The sequence below is a fragment of the Psammomys obesus genome, unplaced genomic scaffold, assembly GCF_907164565.1.
Source record: "Psammomys obesus unplaced genomic scaffold, mPsaObe1.curated_primary_1811, whole genome shotgun sequence".
In the NCBI taxonomy this organism is placed as follows: Eukaryota; Metazoa; Chordata; class Mammalia; order Rodentia; family Muridae; genus Psammomys; species Psammomys obesus.
Window position 1 is genome coordinate 57,083,282 of NW_026585644.1, and position 14,919 is coordinate 57,098,200.

Below are 14,919 nucleotides of genomic sequence, written 5' to 3' on the forward strand. Positions count from 1 at the left end.
TCCAACTCCCATTCATGTTTAAAGTCTTGGAGAGATCAGGGATACAAGGCACATATCTAAATATAGTACAGGCAATATACAGCAAGCCTATAGCCAACATCAAACTCAATGGAGAGAAACTTAAATCAATCCCACTGAAATCAGGGACAAGGAAAGGTTGCCCACTCTCTCCATACCTCTTCAACATAGTACTTAAAGTCCTAGCCAGAGCAATCAGACAACAAAAGGAGATCAACGTGATACAAATCAGAAAGGAAGAGGTCAAAGTCTTACTCTTTGCAGATGATATGATAGTATATATGAGCGACCCCAAAAATTCAACCAGAGAACTCCTCCAGCTGATAAACACCTTCAGCAAAGTGGCAGGATACAAAATCAACTCAAATAAATCAGAAGACCTCCTGTATACCAAAGACAAAAGGGCCGAGAAAGAAATTAGGGAAACAACACCCTTCACAATAGCCACTAATAACATAAAGTACCTTGGGGTGACATTAACCAAGCAAGTGAAAGACCTGTTTGAGAAAAACTTCAAGTCTCTGAAGAAAAAAATTAAAGAAGATCTCAGAAGATGGAAAGATCTCCTGTGCTCATGGATTGGTAGGATTAACATTGTGAAAATGGCCATCCTGCTAAAAGCAATCTACAGATTCAATGCAATTCCCATCAAAATACCAACTCAATTCTTTACAGTCCTTGAAAAAAAACATTCTCAGCTTCATATGGAGAAACAAAAAACCCAGAATCTCCAAAACAATCCTGTAAAACAGATCATCAGGAGGTATCTCCATCCCTGATCTCAAGTTGTACTACAGAGCAATAGTAATAAAAACTGCATGGTATTTGCATAGAAACAGAAAGGAGGATCAATGGAACTGCATAGAAGACCCAGAAATAAACCCATACACCTATGAATACTTGATCTTTGACAAAGAAGCCAAAACCATTCAATGGAAAAAAGACAGCATCTTCAACAAATGGTGCTAGTCCAACTGGATGTCTACATGCAGAAAAATGAAAATAGATCCATATTTATCACCCTGCACAAAACTAAAGTCCAAGTGGATCAAAGACCTCAACATAAAACCAGATACTCTAAATCTGTTACAAGAAAAAATGGGGAACAGCCTAGAACTCATTGGCACAGGAGACAACTTCCTGAACAGAACACCAACAGCACAGGCGCTAAGAGCAACAATCAATAAATGGGACCTCATGAAACTGAAAAGCTTCTGTAAAGCAAAGGACACTGTCATGAAACAAAACGACTGCCTACAGATTAGGAAAGAATCTTCACTAACCCTTTATCTGACAGAGGACTAATATCCAGTATATACAAAGAACTAAAGAAGCTGAAAAGCAGCAAACCAAGTAATCCAATTAAAAAATGGGGATCAGAGCTAATCAGAGAATTCTTGACAGAGGAATATCAAATGGCAGAGAAACACTTAAAGAAATGCTCAACCTCATTAGCCATCAGGGAAATGAAAATCAAAACGACCCTGAGATTTCACCTAACACCCATCAGAATGGCCAAGATGAAAAACTCAAGTGACAGCACATGCTGGAGAGGTTGTGGTTAAAGGGGAACCCTCCTCCACTGCTGGTGGGAATGTAAACTGTTACAACCACTCTGGAAATCTGTCTGGTGCTTTCTAAGACAATGAGGAATAGTGCTTCCTCAAGACCCAGCCATACCCCTGCTAGGTATATACCCAAACTTTGCTCAAGTACACAAAAGGGATACTTGCTCAACCATGTTTATAGCAGCTTTATTAGTAATAGCCAGAACCTGGAAATCAACCCAGATGTCCATCAACGCAGCAATGGGTACAGAAATTTTGGTATTTTTACACAATAGGATACTACTCAACAATCAAAAGGGGAAATCATGAAATTTGCAGGCAAATGGTGGGATCTAGAAAAGATCATTCTGAGTGAAATATCCCAAAACGAGAAATACAAACACCATATATACTCACTTATATAGACCTATAAGATATGACAAACATAATGAAATCTATACACCTAAAAAAGATAATCAAGAGAGTGGACATGGGGTAAGATAATCAATCCTCGTTTAGAAAGACAGATGGCATGTGCATTGAACGTATGACAGGAGTCTACTGAGCCAGCACATACATCTAAAAGTCTCTAACTAGCAGTGTTTTCAAAGTAGATACAAAGACTCATGACCAAACCTTAGGCAGAGTATAGGGAATCATATGAAAGAAGGGGAGTTAGTATGATGGGGAAAGGATAGGAGCTCCACAAGGACCAAATATATCTGGGCCAGGTTTCTTTTCAGAGACTGACATTCAACCAAGGACAATGTATGGATATAACCTAGAACCTCTGCTCAGATGTAGCCTGTGGTAGCTCAGTAACCAATTGTTTCCCATAGTGAGGGGAACAAGGACTATTTCTAACAGGAACTCAATGACTGGCTCTTTGACCTCCCCACCCCCCAAGGGAGGAGTAGTCCTGTTAGGCCACAGAGGAGGGCTTTGCAGCCAGTCCTTAAGATGCCTGATGAAACAGGATCGGATGAATGGGGAGGAGGTCCCCCCTATCAGTAGACTTGGAAAGGGGCACAGTGGAGATGAGGAAGGGAGGGTGGGATTGGGAGGGAATGAGGGAGCGGGACATGCCTGGGATACATAGTTAATAAAATGTAACTGATAAGAAAAAAATAAAATAAAATAAAATAAAAAAAAAAAAAAGAAAAGTGAACTAGACGTGAACTTATTTTATCCTCCAGCCTGGAAAAGTATTGGGGCAATTCTGAACTTTGGGAAACTCTGTTGGTTTCATAATCCTTTGGAATGCTGAAATAGACTATCATTTACTATATAGGGTATCAACAGCAGAAACTTCTTTTGGTGTTGGAGGCTAAAAAGTCTAACATAGAATCACTGGCAGAAGTGATATCTTATGAGAATCATCATTCTGCTTCAAAGTTGTCTCTTCATTGCAAACTAGCTCCTTCAGGCCACTTTCAGAGGTACAGTAATCCCTTTTATGAAAAAGGAACCCTGCAGGGAACAGAGGAGTCCTTGAGTGAGTTAAGTCCTCGGTGAATGACATGGGCATAACCATGTCAAGGACTCCAATGCCTCAGCCACATAGAAATGGCACAGTCTTGCCTGTGTGAGGCTCAGAGGGGTGACAGAACACCCCTCTAGGGCCTGTATACAAATGTGTAGGGATCAGGGCATACAAAAACTATCAACTGTTGCTTTTTCCTCCAGGATTTTAACAGCCGGAGACAGCTAACTTTCGGAGACCTCCCACAGAGATTAACTAACCCTACCTAACACTCTGAGGTTCTGTGCTGCAGGCAGGAGTAGGCACCTTCTATTACAGTGACCATATGAGCACCTGATTTCAGCTTTTTTTCTTTTTTTAAATGTGTGTGTGTGTGTGTGTGTGTGTGTGTGTGTGTGTGTGTGTGTGTATGTTTCATTCCCTCACCACCTATAATTAGAGTTTCAGGACCAAAACCCTTTGCTTAGATCCTTCAAGAGATAATTGTTAATCCTGACATTCATCTGAGAAAAACCAGTTCCAGCATTTTGAGACAAATTTGAAACCAGCCTTCTTAAATATGAGATATTGACAAAGAGATGGACTTTCCCCAGGACTGCTCCCTGGAATTTCCCTGTGGAGTTTCCCCAAGACATATGTTGCCTGGGTTTATAAAGACAAGCCCATAGGCAACCATATTTTTCCACGAGGATTTTGTTATATTCCAAGAACTACAACTTCCATCATCCCAGTAGGTTACCTCATCCTTGCGCAGGTAGAGCTATTGGTTAATTTTGAGTATTACACAAGCTAGAGACAAGGAAGAGTAATTTATATGGTTGAAATGGTCTTTCGCTACACTATCCTTAGGAGTACATATATTGAGATTCCTTCTCAGGGTAATGGCATTGGGAAGAAAAGAGATTTTAAAGAAGTGCTCAAGTCATAAATGGAGGCCCTACAGAGGCCTTGTTACTTCCATCACTTCAATAAACGTATATAATAAACTCTAACCATCCTGCCATATAATTTACAGGCAGAAGGCACCTTATGTAAATGAAGGGGTAAATTCTTGTCAAACACTCAGTCTGCCGAGTCTAGATCTTGGACTTTTCCATCTCTACAGCTAAAAGAAATAAATTTTTGTTTTGTGTCAGTTGGTTAGATGTATCTTGTTATAACAATTAAAATAAACTAAGAAAGTAAATTAATTATTGATCTTGATTCCAAAGAACTTACCCCTAGGATAACAGATGACATCATCTCTGACTAAATTAAGTCAATCAAGAGAATGATGATTTCATGCATTTAAGACCTATGAAGAGAAAAGAAGAAATCATTCCATATTGAGACTTTTATTCTATTCAGATTTCTAATGGACTGGGTGAGCTCTCAACTAAGATCAACCTGCTTATTTTTAGTATGGTTAGAGACTATTAGGAGACACCCCAGAATTTTTATAATCAAATATCTGGGTACCCTACCATCCAACCCATCAAACACATAGAAATAACCATTAAAAGCAGTTTGAGACTTTCATAGAGAAAGTTGCAGAAAAATCCTGGGTAGGTACATTTGTGAACAAATGCTTCCATGTTTCTACCATTCATATTCTAGGTTTATACTAATAGGTGCAGACTGCAATTTAATCATGGTTTTTATTTTCATTTTGTTAACTTTTGTTTTACTAACAAAAAGCATAAGCAAGACTTGTTAGATGTGAACTGGTGGTTCAAATGTACACTCACACAAGGTATTCTGCCTTTTTCCATTTTCTTTAATGCACTTTTATTACTGAGGGTGAGTCCTTTTTATATTCTACTTACAAAACATGATAGACGCGTTTTACAAATATGTTCTTCTTACATACTCATTGCTTGTTTTTTATATAAATGTACTTTGATAAGCACAAATTTTGTAAGAAACATAAATATAAGTAACGTGGTAAAAATTGATGAAAAAAGAGACCATGAATTTGAAAGAGAACATGAACAGGTATGTTAGAAGGGCTTGGAGGGAGGAAGTGGAAGGAAGAAATTTGCTAATTATCAGAAATTTTTAAAAAGTTTAAAATTAAAAAGAATCTTGATGACATTTAATTTTCAATTCTTATTCTATGTTTATTGTGTTCTGGTCTTGTTTAGATGAGTTGCATGTTATCAGAACTTAAGAATATTTTCATGATGAATGCTATGGTTTTTACTTTCAAGTGTAGTGAAACAATGTGATTTTTTTTGAGAAATGTCTCAAGTAGAATCAATGTTTTCCTCTTTCCTTTGCCTGGAATACTAAATTCTAAAGTAAAGATAGACCTAAATAACTGAGATGTCTACTGCTAAAGAAATAATAATAAAAATAAATAAAAATCTGTTCTTAATTTTAAAATATATCTGCTTTTCATATGAAATCAGATACCTTAAGACTCCTGATTCTTGCCTGGTAAATCAAATTTATTTACAAATTTATTTACAAATCAATTTACAGCACAAAGCATGTAAATTGCATGAGGTTTAACTTGCAGACCATGTTTTTGTTTGTTTTTTTAGAATTTCATGAAAGAGCTGTTAGGAAGTCATGGTTGATTTTGATGTTTCAACTAAAATCAAATGGAATGGAAAGCTGACAAAGATTAACTTGCCACCTAGCCTCTGTCCATTTGCCATTGTGCTCTTGTCCTGTGAATACTCTGTTGGGCACATGACTCCACCAAAATGATGCTTCAGAGACTTTATTTTCTTTTTTTTGTCACAGGGATGACAATATACATGTAATAAACATGCTTTTTTTCCCACCAAAAAAATATCTCAGAATATTGACTTTTAAGTGGTAGTTCTTAGAAAAAGTAGAGAGATTATAACGTTAAAATTTATCTTGGGTGTAGATAAGTTAGAAAACACTGCTTGTTACTACATGTGGTGAAACAAGCTTATACCACTTGTTAATAGTTCATTTCATGTGCTAGTTAGATTTTTGTCAGCTTGGTATAAGCTGGGGTCATCTTGGTAAAGGAAACCTCAATTAAGAAAATTCCTTTATCAGCTTAGCCTTTATGGAAATCTACAGGGCATTTTCCTGATTAGTGATTGATTAGGGATAGCCCAATCTACTGTAGGTCATGCTAGTCCTGGGCAGGTGGTTTGGATTTTATACAAATCAACAAGAGAAACAAGGAGAAGCCAGTAAGCAGCGTTCTTCCATTATCTCTATTTTAGTTCAAACCTTCAAGTTTCTGGTCTGCTTGAGTTCCTGCCTTGGCTCCCCACCATGATGTACTGTGATTAGGATGTGTAGGGTAAATAAAGCCTATCTTCCAAAGTTCCTTTTGTTCATGGTATTTATCAATGCAAACACCTCCACAGCAACACTACATGGTTACCAGGTTCAGCCCACTGTGTAGATAAAGCAACTAAGTATTGGGGAAGTTAAACAGCTTGCTGAACATTACTAAGCTTATAAGTAGTGGTCCTGTAGCATAAACCCATTATTTCTGCTTCTGAAATCCAAGATTTTATGTCATAGTCTATACTTACTCAAAATATAACTATATTCTATTCCTTCTTAAATTGTCAGCCACTTATGTTATGATTTCAGTGATGTTGTATGAAAACTACCGAGATACTTTTCAGTACCAATCTGAAATGATGTCTCACCATCCTTACTAAAACTTATTAGATAGTTTGGAGTGAAGCAATGACAATAGTAATCATTTAAAAAATTAGAAATCTATCCCAACATTTAATTAAAAATTAAGTAAATATATGACTGACTATTAATGAGTCCCTTCAGTGATTTCATATTTGTTTATTTATCTTTTAACAGAAATGTACTTGTGACTCTTAAACCAATAGCTTGGAGTACTTTGTGCTCTTCTGTGAACATGTGCAGAGTACTGAAAAATATAGAGCCTGGTGCTAAGTAAAATGAGTGCCTGTCTGCTTTTCTGATTCCACTGCCAAAAAGTGGCATGATGTGCTTGTGATTTCCTACATTTCATATTTTTATAATTTTTCATGATTAGTTTTCTATTTAAAATGGTTTCTAAATATCCTAAATAGAGTAGAGAAGAGCTCTCTAGTGTTCATAGTGTGCCTGACAGAAAATGTTAGTGTCTGATAAGCCTCACTCAAACATGAGTTAGACCCATGTCAGTTTAGTTTTAATAAATTTATAATACACTTTAGATGTTAGATACATAATTTTCATGAATCTATGCACTGTGACTATTTGATAGCAGGAACGTAGCCTTGTAGGCTTTTGTGGAGCAGTTACAGATTCAGCATTTGTGAAGACTTTAGAAAAAGAATAACACAAACAATGGAAACTTAGTAATTTATGTGCTAATCCTTCAAGTTATTAAGGAAAAGAATACAGGTATGGTGGAGGAGAAAGTTTATTAATGATATGTGGGCAAGTATAGCCAGAGGCAGACACATCTGGAAGAGTCCAGAGGGGGCATTATCAGACTTAGTTGGATCATGTGGGGAGGAGGGAAAGGGAAGGGAAAAGGAAAGACAGAGCAAGGTGTAGCAGCAAGAAGGCCAAAGGTACAAAAAGGGGTAGGAACCAAAATCTCTGGATTATATAGGGACATGCTTCTGGGGGAAGTGAAACCCAACCCTGGGCAGGAGAATTCAGGGTAGAGGGCAGGATATACCAACCATACACTGTAACAGATAAGGACTGAGGGATGGTGGGAGAACCTGGAGGCAAGGTCTGCTCTGATATGTACAATAGGTACCTCAGTTTGTCTTGGATTTGAACTTAACATGTAGCATATAATAATAACTGTTCCTTTTTTTTTCAGAATATGGTCTAAAATTGGAGCTGTGTGAGTAGAATTCTGAAAGTTTTGGAGAAAACTCCAAGAAAACAAGACAAGAGTCTTGTAACCTCTGTTCCTACTAAAGATAGGTTTGTTCTTGAAATGTGTTTCTGTGCCCCTTTTCTGGTATAGTAAATGAGAGTGAGTGTATTTTAGGTTAGCCATCATCTCATTATTATTCAGATGATATTTCCAAGCACAAGTGACTATATACAATGTAAACTCACATGAACATGACTTGTGCATATGACTCTATACAACTTGAACTCAAGTAAATGTTACTCAGGTGACCTTTTTTAACCTTCAGAATATAAACTCTCATGCTTCAAATAAATTTGGCAATTGCATGAGACTTTAGTCTACCTTATATTTAGGCTCCACTTCTCCATGTTCAGATCAACAACTACAGTGATAACACCATTTCCTCTTGTTTGTCTTCTAACATCTTTTATGTCATCTCCCTCCCACTTCTTTTTGAGTCTCATATAGGCCAAGCTGATGATAAATCTCTGCTGCTATATTTGTTGGCTTCAATTATACAATTCTGTGTCTGTAATCACAGTGCACATAAGGTCTACCTTCTTTTTCTTTCTCTATGATTATTTTAGGCAAGCCTTCTTGTCTATAGATGCTCTAATCATATAAATAATCATTTATTCTTACCTACATGGTAGGTACAGATGTCATCACTTTTATAATTATAGAAAATTTGCAGGGGGACATCTGCTCATGATAGTGAAAACACTGTATTAGTACATATTAATTGTGACTTGTGGCTGTTCTTGTGTAGGTAGTCATGGTGAAGTCACCTGAATCCACAGCAGATGATAGGCAGAGTCAAGAGAGTTATGCCAGACTGATTTGACACAGTGAGTTTGAGAACAACCGAAGCTACTTAGCAGGACCATGACTGACTATAAATGCATAAGTAACTTAAAATATATTACCTTATAGGATATGCATCTTAATTTTTATTTTAGAAACAATTTATATATATAAAAGATACTTTTCAGAAAAGAAGAAGAAAAATTACATGTGTGAGACAAGCTCTGAGACCATGACAGTATCGTGGGGATTAGCAAACAGGCATATTTATCCAGTGTAATAGCAAAATACTCTATTCAGGTAACAATAAAATCACTGCCAGTTTTTTTTTACTTCTGTCTTTATTTACTGGGTTATTATTTTATGCTTATGATGTCTTTTTTTATTCTTTTTAACATGATAGAAGTAGTCATAATTTACAGGCATTTTGCAAGTTCCCTACAAGTATTTACCAAAGTAAAAACCTGGCAGATTGTCAATAATGTTTCCATAAAGCCATAAAACATTGAATTTGCTGAACTTGTTATTTGAACACATATAGGTCTTCACAGAGCTCTTCAAGTAACATATTGTTACCTAGCCTCAAGCATGAATTTTACCAGAGCTAAAAACATATACATAAAAATACAGATATATGAGGCCTCTTAAAATACTTTACAGTTTAGAGGTCAATTCCTTCTCTTTTCCAAGACTCTCATGGCAAGTCTAACACTGTTCACTTGAAATTACAAAGGCCATTTACTATAGGTACAGAACAGGTGCCAAAACACAAGCTGTGTGTCAGTTCCTTTTTATAGTCTAGAAGAATTTCTATTTTGATCAAAAAGACTGCCACATGCTTATGGAGAAGATGACTAAGAGGTTATTAAATGAGAAAACTGTACAGGAAATTTACATATCTACATGTGAGCAAGAGCTGGACTGTAAAAGGATTTCTGGTGGTTAGATATGAGCCTGGATGGAAAAGGGGGTTTCCATCCCCTAAAGGGATCATTACCCTTGCCTCTAGTAGAAGGGACATATGGTTCAATTGACATGCATATGTGGTTGTATATCATAGTCCATGTAAGCCTCCAGGTTCTCTCAGTTCTTATTCACAAGTACTAGTTATGTGATTCTGAACATGCTGGCCCTTCCCAGCTCCCCAGATTTTCATCTTCCCAGATACCCATTTTTTTTCTTCTATGTAACGACAAGATTTCCTCCTGCCTTAGCTTTTGCTATCTCACTATTTCCACTATCACATCTCTTCTTTCACTACACTGTCCTATTTTCTAGCCACTCTCACAAAGAGCCCTGAGCATATCCAGTCTGCTTTCTTTTCTCTCTTCTCTGGATTCTTCCATCTGCCTCTGGATGATCTGTCTTATTCTTAATAACCTCTTCTCAATAATGTAACAACTGTTTCTTTAGTGTATACAGAAAGGATACTGCTCCAGAAACATAATTAAAAATATCCATAGTAGCTCAGTATCCAAGTGAGAACCTTAGTAAGGGGAACAGGGACTATTTCTGACATGAACTCAATGGCTGGCTCTTTGACCCCCCCTCCTCCCTGAGGGAGGAGCATCCCTGCTAGGCCAAAGAGGAAGATTTTGCAGCCAGGCCTGAAGATACCTAATAAGCTAGGGTCAGATGAAAGGGGAGGAGGTCCTCCCCTTGGACTTAGAAATGGGTAGGGAGAAGATGAGGAAGGGAGGGTGGGATTGGGAGGGAATGAGGGAGCGGGATACAAAGTTAATTAACTGTAACTAATATTAAAAAATTAATTTAAAAATACTGGAATTTAGAAATTGTTATTCAAATTTATAGAAAGAAAGCTTAGGCAAATGGGTGATATTTCTCACAATAGGAGCAGAAGGGATTTCTACAGCCTTCTTCCAGTGCACAGTTTGCTTTCTGGATAATAGCATTATATTACATGGAACATTTACTTTGCATATGTAATTCAACTTGCAGTCTAAAGAAACATCCCAATATCATAAATCAAAAACCCTGATGCACTATATTTGAACTTAGACAGGAAACCTGGGGTTGTTCATCTATGTCCTGTATCTCACACTGATGTGAATAACTTAAAAATTTTTCTCTTTGGGTATATGAGAAAATGTGTTTTCTTAAAAAAAAAATGTTAAATAAAACAGATTTAAGTTTCATGCTCCTCAAAAAAATTGAGATAGGGTTCTTTTTCTTTTTTCTTTCTTTTTATTTTTGATAAGAAGAAATGCAAACTGCAAACTATTCCATTTACTTTTACAATTATAGCCTCATCTAAATTACTAACAATGGTTACATCTTCTAATTGTCAATATCATGGTTAAAGATATTGTGGCAATCTCAAATGTTGCTTCCCAAAAGCAAGACAAACCTTTTGATATATTTCCATCAGAATCCTCCTAAAAATGTTCAAGTGAAAGGTGGTCCAGGAAACACTAAGCTTCTCTTTATTAGCATTACAATTTCACTGTTTGTAAGTTAGTCACACTTAAGAGAAATAACTTAGTCATCAGCCACTGAGTGAAGTCTTCTGATGAGTTCTGGGAAGTTTTATTTATATTTAAAGGGAAACAAAACCGAAAGATTCCTTCCATTTTTTTTTCCATTGCTGTGTAAAGATGAAAGCATTGGCTTGATGTGTTTTTAATAACTTGACTAGTTGGGATAACCTGAGGAGAGGCATCAACTTCAGGATTTTGACATAATAGTAACCTGCCAGAACCTGAACCATTCATTGTTTTCCTGGATTCTATTTTCTCACTTTTTTTTTTGTCAATAGTGTATAAGTTATCTATTTCCATTTTAGTTCAAACAATTTTTGAATTTTTTTGTGTTATCAGTTGTAGGGGTTCCTTGGCAGAAATTTTAAGGTTACTTACGTACACTATCATATGATCTGCAAATAGTAATACTTTGACTTTTTCCTTTCTAATTTGTATCCCATTGATCTCCTTTGGTTGTCTTATTCTCAAGCTAGGACTTCAAGTACTATATTGAAGAGATATGAAAAGAGTAGGTAGCCTTGCATTGTCCCTGATTTCAGTGGAATTAATCTAAAAATGTCTCTGTTTACTTTGTGATTGGCTATAGGCTTATTTTATATTGCCATTGCTGGTAGAGTGCAAACTTGTACAACCTCTTTGGAAGTCAATCTGCTGCTTTCTCAGAAAACTGGGAATAGCACTACTCCAATCTAGCTATATCACTCCTGGACTTGTAGATGCTCCACTATACAACAAGGACATTTGATCAACCATGTTCATAGCAGCTTTATTCATAATATCCAGATTCTGAAAAACAAAACAAAACAAAACAAAACAAAAAAACAAAACATAGATGTCCCTCAAATGAAGACTGGATAAAGAAATTGTCGCACATTTGCACAATGGAACACTACTCAGCTATTAAAAACAAGGAAATCATGAAATTTGCAGGCAAATGGATGGAACTAGAAAAGATCATCCTGAGTGAGGTAACCTAAAACTAGAAAGACAAGCATGGTATATACTCACTTATAAGCAGATATTAGCCATATAGTACAGAATAAACATACTAAAATCCACAGACCTAAAGAAGTTAAATAACAAGTAGGACCCTAGTGAGGAAGCTTAATTCTCATTCTGAAGGACAAATAGAATAGATAGCGGAAGTGGTTGAAGAGAGGAAATAGGATGGGAGCCTACCATAGATGTCCTATGAAAGACACCATCTAGCAGATGATGAAATTCATAGCCAAAATTTGAGCAGAGCTCAGAGTCTACAGAGATCAAGGAAGTCCTGATGATACTTGATTGGCTAGGGTTGGAGGGTAGGGGAGGAGGACTTCCCCTTTCTGTAGACTGAAGGAGGAGGAGAGGAGGGAAAAAGGTAGGAGGATGGGAAAGGGAAGGGATACAATCAGGATTTAAAGTGAATAAATTACAAAAAAATAAAATAAAATCTGTTTGCCACTCTTAAAAACAGTTGTATAATTTTTGAAAGGTAATGATTATAATATTTCTATGAATTACAAAATCTAAATTCATATTTCCATGGCTCCAAACCATTCATGTTAGTAATATAAATATTACTCATGCCCTGTTGATAAAAATTATTATAAAATTATTATAATTATTATTATAATAAATAGGCTTAACATCTATTTTAATTTCCTCTAACAAGATGGATGATAAATTTTGTAAAATATAAATAATAATAAAAAAGATTATATGTATTTGGTTGTATGATTAAATTATATACACAAATAGTTATACTTTTGTTATTTTTTATAATCAGTGAAGTTACTAGAATCAAAGCCATTAACTATAAAAGATCTTCAAAAATTTTATTTAACAATAATGTCTCCTTTTTTTCCAAGTTCTATTCCTTCAGCACTTCTGTATACCTGTCTCTAGTTCCTAATTGGAAGTTATATTGAATTCTTCTCTTTTAAGTACAACTTTATCAGTATCAGCAACAATGTCACCAATGATATTATTGTTCTTACTTCTCTATAGTCTTTTCAGTTCATGAGTAAGTCCAGAGAAACATGAAAAATCTCCTGGGAAATCTGTCTCTAGTTCCTAATTGGAAGTTATATTGAATTCTCTTTTAAGTACAACTTTATCAGTATCAGCAACAATGTCACCAATGATATTATTCTTACTTCTCTATAGTCTTTTCAGTTAATGAGTAAGTCCAGGGAAACATGAAAAATCTCCTGGGAAATCTCCTATGAGATCTATGGCTTTATGAACCATTTCATTACAAAAAGAAAAAAAAAATCTTTCCCTTAAAAAGAGACAGTAGCATTTGATACTAAAGTTTCCTTTGCACTTCATCAATATTTCCTTTCCTTTCAAAATATTTGCTTTGTTCCTCATCCTTTTGCTTACCAAGTTTCTGTATGTTACTATCTCACAAATCACATATCCCCTCACTCCTAACAAATTATTTCTCTGATCTAGAAGATTCCATACAATAATATTCTGAGGCTAGCAACATCATCAGAGATTTTCTTTGTTCTCTTAACAACTACAACAGTTTAGCAAATACTACTTAATACTTCTGTTTATTTCTCATATTGTTGATATAGACTAAACTTATAAGATGAATATACACCAGAATGTATGCATTCCAAAATCAAATAAAAGTCAGTACAAACATATGAATAACATATAATATGTGCTAATAACTATTGTTTTAAGTTCTTCCATTCTGTGAATAATTAATTCTTAGAATAACCTTTATAGAATGGTAATTTATTTAACTGTGCTCTTCTTTTTTTAAAGAGAAAATGAATCCATGGTTAAGTAAGTTGTCAGACATCTTCCAATGAGGAATGGAAGGAGTCAGAATTTAAGTGAATAAAACTTGCCCAAGACATGAAATTAATGCTTTAAACTCTATTCAGTGAGAAGTCATCAGCTACTCACATGAGATGAATTTTACTTACCAGTAGTAGAAGTCTCATGTATTTGAACACTAGGTTTTGAGTTGGTCATGCTGTTTTGGGAGATTGTATAAATTTTAAGGGTAGACTCTTCACTGGAGAAAGTAGGTCTCTGGCGGTTAAGAGATATCTTTAGTTTTTATAACCTTGAATTGCTTCTTGCTCACATTCTGCTCCCTGACTTGAAGCATAAAGTGACCAAGTGCTTCAGCCTTCTCATGCCTCCCTCACCATTATGAATGTATCCTTTTTAAATGTTGATCTCAAATAATCCAATCCTTCCTGAAGTTGCTTCTTATTAGGTACTTGACTGCAGAAACAAATAAAACAAAAAGTAACGTATACAACTATAATTATAAAATTTTAGAGCATCTAAGCCCAAGAACTATATAACATTACTAGTTTACCATTACAACTTTTAAGCATTACAACTCAGAATATACCTTTTCCAATATTCTAAACATGAGAACTTACTAGAAGTCCATTATCTACTTTTGTCCTAGCTAACTGCCATAAATGGTTTTGGTGCAACCTTCAGTGAGTGACTACAATTGTCTTAAGAAAATAAAGAGAAAATCATCAACTCTAGCACACTTTTCTTGTCCAACTAAAAGCATTCCAATTTTGCAGAAGTAAGAAGCAATCAATGCTTCTTCATACCTACTCTGTTTGTAACCATGAAGGAAAGAACCAATAACATTATAGGCAAGAAAGGTTTAACTCCGAAGATCAATTACTTTTCAGTAACTTAACCCACAGTTTGGGGAGGACAAGGCAAACAGGGTATCCTAGACATGCTAGTCTGTTACACTAATAA